Source organism: Pundamilia nyererei, unplaced genomic scaffold, assembly GCF_000239375.1.
Source record: "Pundamilia nyererei isolate P.nyererei 1_Seehausen unplaced genomic scaffold, PunNye1.0 scaffold00089, whole genome shotgun sequence".
NCBI classification, from domain to species: domain Eukaryota; kingdom Metazoa; phylum Chordata; class Actinopteri; order Cichliformes; family Cichlidae; genus Pundamilia; species Pundamilia nyererei.
This window is the reverse complement of record NW_005187490.1, coordinates 1,466,568-1,472,411: the sequence shown is the minus strand read 5'-3', so window position 1 is coordinate 1,472,411 and position 5,844 is coordinate 1,466,568. Positions and strand designations below refer to the sequence as shown.

Genomic DNA, 5,844 nt, shown 5'->3' with positions numbered 1-5,844 from the left:
GTTATCGTTCTATCGCCCAGCTCTATGTTGAACTCATCCAGTCCGCAGACTTTACCGCTAGGGAAAGAAAGGATAGCAGCTTTGACTTCTGTGATGCTGAAATCAGCATCAAGCACTTGGGTGGCAGATTCTGTAAGGGTTGGAATACTCAGAGAGTTAAGAAAGCTAAAAAGCTCAGAGTGAGTGGCGTTCGATTTAGAAGAATACAGTGTGCTGAAAAACTCAACAAATCTGTCATTAATCAACTTAGGATCAGTAATTAATTCACCGGTAGAGGAGGCAATTATGTGTGTGGTGCGATGGGCTTGCACATCTTTTAATTGTCTGGCAAATAATTTATGGGGTTTGTCTCCCAACTCAAAGTGTCTTTGTTTCAATTTAATAATATCGCTACCGACTTGGGTTCCCAAAATATGATTGTATTCGAGTTTTAGTTTCAGAATAGCATTAGATATGTCCTCAGTATCAGATTGGCGAAGTGCCTCCTCTAATGTTGACAATTCAGACTCAATATGGGACAGACGATTTAATCTAGTTCTTTTCGAAAATGTTTGAAAGGAAATGATCTTGCCACGCAATGCTGCCTTAAAAGATTCCCAAAGAGTGGAATCAGAGACCTCACCATTGTCGTTATGTTTTAAGAAATCTGAAATCTCAGTGGAAACATAAGTGGAGAAAGTTTTGTCTGACAGAAGGGTAGAATTGAATTTCCAATTAAAAATTCGAGGCTGTAAATTAAAATCTATTTTCATGGTAAGTGGGGCATGGTCAGAAATCAAGATTTGATGATTAGCAGAGCTGACAATACTGGGTAGTAGTCTAGAATCTGTAACAAAGTAATCTATTCTGGTAAAGCTATGACATACAGATGAAAAAAAGGAATATTGCCTGTCATTTGGATGCTGAAGCCTCCAAACATCTACCCATGTTGTGTGATTTTACCAGATTGTTCAAAACTGCCGTGGATCTAGTAGTGGGGGCTATTTTTGTAGACGATCTATCCAAAACAGGATCAAAATAGCAGTTAAAATCGCCACCAATTATTATACTAGACATATTATATTCAGAAATTAGATCAAATATTTTGGAAAAGAAGTCAGGACAGTCAAAATTAGGGGCATAGATATTTAGCAAGACCAGTGGAAAAGAGTTAATGGACCCAGAGACCAAAACAAATCTCCCACCCGGATCAGTAACGACGGATCCAAATATAAATGGAGTGGTTTTCCGTATGAGTATAGCAACACCTCTGGCCTTAGATGTGAAAGTGGACTGGTAAACCTGCGACACCCAATTTGCTCTTAAACGTCTCTGTTCATTGGAGTGAATATGAGTTTCCTGAAGAAAAATGATATCAGAAGATAAATGCTTCAAATGTGACATAACCTTCCCACGTTTCAAAGCTCTGCCTAAGCCCTTGCAATTCCAGGATGTAAACGTCAAAGGACATGTTCCTAAACCAGTAGCATTGTTACCCCACATCTAAATGAGAGGTGGTATGACATATGGACGGGTGAAAAATAATACAAAGGACTGGCATAAAAAAGGTTAAAACAAAATTAACAACAAGAACACTGAACCCCACCCCCCAAAAAGAAAAAGGCCGCAAAAAAGAACAAGAACCACTGCAGCCCATCCCAGCGTGCATTAAGGGGACTGCCGGGAAGAGGAGCACAAAACCTTCATATACGACAGCTCCGCACCAGACTCCATTAATCAAAACTATAGTTACACCCATAAATCGACTGATTGGGTAAAAAAAAAAAAAGAAAAGAAAAAAAAGACGCAAACATATAAAATGACTTGTGTATAACCAAAGTTATAATATAAACGTTCTCAGTACTTCACGATAGAGAAAAGTTTTAAGACGTTGTAGCAAAAAAACAAAACAATGATAGAAATCAGATCACAGAAGCATTCAAAAAATGATTGAACGAATCGCGACTCTCACTAACAGTTCCAGGTGCTGGACTGTTTGAAGGCCCCACTTTGGATCACGTGAAGGACATTCAGTTTTTTGTTGCAAACTGTTTACAGAAAACGCACTATTGTCACACCACAGTGAGCCAGTTGCATGAACAGCAGCCTAATCAGACTTCTGTAGAGTCTCAGTTTTTTTGGAGTCTGCTTCTTGTGTCCAACAGGAAGAATTCTGTCCATAAACAAAGGATTTCAAAATGTACCATTTCTTTTTTTTTCTTTTTACTTTTGTAAGGTAACCTAAAATTATTATTGCCTCAAATGGATTTATACTCTGAGCTATGGTTTTTTTTGTATTTTAAATGTTGTTCTAAGCGGCCAACGAATTGTTAATGCATGATTAAAGTGAATTGGACTGGAAGGAGGCGTTGTTGGTAAATCTGCTAACTTTGTGGTGGAGGCTGTTGGACACAATGTTGGTACAAGGGGGGTCCTGAAAGCATGTACTGATTAGCTTCAGTTTCTTCTCTGAAGTTGCTCTGTTTCTCTTCAGATGTCTCTCAGACCAAGATTGAATGTGATGACAAGGGTGATGGATGGTGTGACATGTGCTGCTGGCCCACAGAACCAGGTGAGTATGCTGTCCATGTGCTCTGCAACAATGAGGACATCCAACACTCTCAGTTAAGATTAGTTTTCATGATTGTTGCTTCAAGGCCTGAGATTATGGTGGTGGGCTTGTGATGGACACACTTTTCATGGCTGAAGCCTCTCCTGTAGAGGCTAAGCCTAGGCTTGAAGCCACTGGGGTGTTCGTTGGCGACGCGATGTCACTGGTATGCATGAAGTTATTAAACTTGATACAGTCCAATAACTTCAGCCTTACTCATCTTGTCGCTAATTACGTGTGTCTACCTTAAATATCTTCACAAACTCAAAATGTGACCTCTAGCACCAAACGCTTGCTGCAGTTCTTGGTGTCAGAGGTGACACACAAGGTATCAGGTTTTCGCTGCAATTACTTTTTCATATAGGACCAAGTATGTTTGGATAGCGTTTTGCCCTTGAAAACTGCCGTTTAATATTAGACATTCTGTTATGTGAACGGCTGTGTGCAGGCAGGAAAAGGACCCAAAGGCAACAAAACTAGGAATACAAAATACTAGTGATGGCCCGCTTGAAGCTGAAGCTCCGGTGCGTGTGTCAAAAAAATCAACACACTGCTTCAGAAGCACTGTGTCGAAGCTTGATTCGTTTGGCCAGAGTCACGTGATCAGTGACGTCCGAAGCTTCATTTAGAACCTAACTGCTTCGGTGTCTGATTCAATGGTTTATAAGGAAATGAATCATTTGTGGGATTTGTGGAGCGTTTTGATGGTGACAGATAGCAAACCACTGATATTTCTACTGAGAGATTTGGAGCCAGCGAGGAATGGAGGGGGTTCTGTTGTGTGGGGGAATTTTGAGTTGATTTTTGTAAATCGGGTGGGTTTTCCAGCTTTGTGTTCTGGCCGTTTGCTTTTGTTTTGTGCCTGTTTATTATATCTGAAAACGGGAAAAAGGTGAAATGTCAAAAATCTGCTTCCATAATATAAATATCATTAAATAACTTTAGAAAAACTTCCACTTGACTCTTTACATGTAATATTGTAAAAATATATATTTTATTGTTTCATTAATCTGAAAATGTTAGTCTGCCAAATGTGCAGCAATTGGATTTATTTATTCTCTTTATCTGATAGTTTGTGGGGCCCAGGTAGACTGTATAACTGCATCTCTACCAGTTTCTCTGCACTCCAGCCTCCTCTGTGCCATGTGAAGGGATTTCCCTTAAGGCAGGAGAAATTATCTCCATGAAAAGGAACAGGTTCAGCCATTGCAGAGTGAAACAAATTCTCTTCTTAAATAAAAATGAAAAAGGGCTACTTTAAATGCATCATGTTTTTAATTTGCAAGTTCATAAGCATTTTCCTTTTCCATCTCACAATCAATTCTCCCCCCAGGTCAAAAATATGTCTGGGGAAATTTCCCTAATATAATATTATTTATAAATATACCCGTCTAGCGGTTAATTGCATAAGTGCATGGAGACAGGACCTCACAGCGGAAGCATACTCCATAATGTGTTGTACATTATCATATGTATATTATATGTAATGTGGTATTTTGTGGATTCAAGCTGCTCTTAATATTTGTGGCCACCAGATGTCACCAGAGAGGACTATGTTGAAAAGCTTTGAGTAATGAACCATTTTTCAACACAAGCTTCAGAAAGATTCATTTGGCCATCACTACAAAATACACTTACGCAGCCAGAACACACAGCTAGATAACTCACAGCACAAACACAGGGAAACACAGGGCTTAAATACACAGAGGGAGCAATCAGGGAATGGGTAACAGGAGGGAAACACAGCTGGGGCAAATCAGGCCTAACGAGACAAAGGAAGCAAAACCAGACGCATTTACATGAGACACCGACTTTCAAAGTAAAACAGGAAACAAAACACAGAGACGCGAACTTGACAAGGGGATACAGCTGACAGGGGAGACAGAGCAACTAGAGAACACAGAGACATAAACCATAAGACAGAACTCAAAGAAACCAAAGACTGGAAATGATCAATAATATAATAAACTCAAAACCCTGGGTCAATGACCCAGGCATCCTAACACGTTCTTGTCTAATGTTATAAATGTATTGATCTGAAACGTGTAAGTGTGACAAATATGGAATAAGATACGAAAGCAGAAAGGAGGCAAATACTTGTTCACAGCGCTATAGTCTGTAAATGGTCTTCTTTTGGCTATAGTAGATATTTTACTTGTTCATTTTTTAATTGTTTGTTAAAATAGTTTTTTCGATCATATTGAGTATAGAGGAATGCAACTGTGAGCTTTAGCGATTAGCCCGTTTCAACAGGACCATGAGGACCTGATGTGTGAGACAGCAGGGTGCTGCCACTGGTGTTGTAATGTGTGATTTAGTTCCTCCTAACATTTCAGTTTGTTTCCAGTATCTATCCTCTGTGATTACTGGCTCTTTAGACAGATTTAATAGAAGTGTGTGAGCTATTGGCTCAGTATAAAGGGTCAGTAGTGTTTTCATGTCACCTATCCATCCTCCTTTTAGTCACCCAAAGCATGTAGTAAATACTCCTCACTTTTATTCATCTTCTCTTAACATTGAGCTTGATAACATTGAGCTTGTGTGTGTGTGTGTGTGTGTGTGTGTGTGTGTGTGTGTGTGTGTGTGTGGCAGTTGCAGCCACCAAGTTGAACACCATCACCAAATCCAACCTGGGTCAGTGTGTCAGCAAGTACGACCTGCTGGTCTGGTTTGAGATCAGCGAGCTGGAGCCCACTGGAGAGTGAGTATCCACCTGGAGTGTTATATTCACGCACAAGCTTTAAAGGAACCATAAAAATTATCTCCACGAAGAATATTATAAGTTGGGATGTTGTGTCACCTCCTCCCTCCATGCACAGGTACATCCCAGCCATCGTGGATCACAGTGGAGGCCTGCCCTGTCATGGTACCTAGCTGCTGCACCAGGTACAGGATTGGTGCACATGTTGTTTTCTTATTACTCGTACAGTGGTAACTGCTTCCTTTGTACACAGTTGAATATCTTTTAAAGCGTAATGTTGCTCTAGCTGTTCTCACTGTGATCCTGAGCTCCTGTTATGTTTGCTGCAGGGGATCCAGCGGAGGATCACAGTGACCCTCATCCACGAGAAGGGCAGCAAGCTCCATTGGAAAGATGTTCATGAGGTGGTTGTAGGTGAGCAGCCTACAGAAAACAAAAACCCCAAAGCACAGAAACAATGTTTTATAGTGTTTGTGTGCTTTTGATAGAGGAAGACAGGACAGAACATCATTAAAGGGATTTTTTAACTTTGTGAGATCACACTGAAAACGCA

General features: G+C 40.2%; 1 long non-coding RNA gene across 1 annotated transcript; it reads left to right on the top strand.

The window, feature by feature from the left end:
* The first annotated feature begins 5,184 nt into the window (after window positions 1–5,184).
* On the top strand, window positions 5,185–5,683 carry LOC102195409 (uncharacterized). Its single transcript, XR_311891.1, has 3 exons — window positions 5,185–5,291; window positions 5,410–5,476; window positions 5,621–5,683. It is a non-coding gene; the product is annotated as an uncharacterized LOC102195409 (long non-coding RNA).
* Window positions 5,684–5,844: the final 161 nt, after the last annotated feature.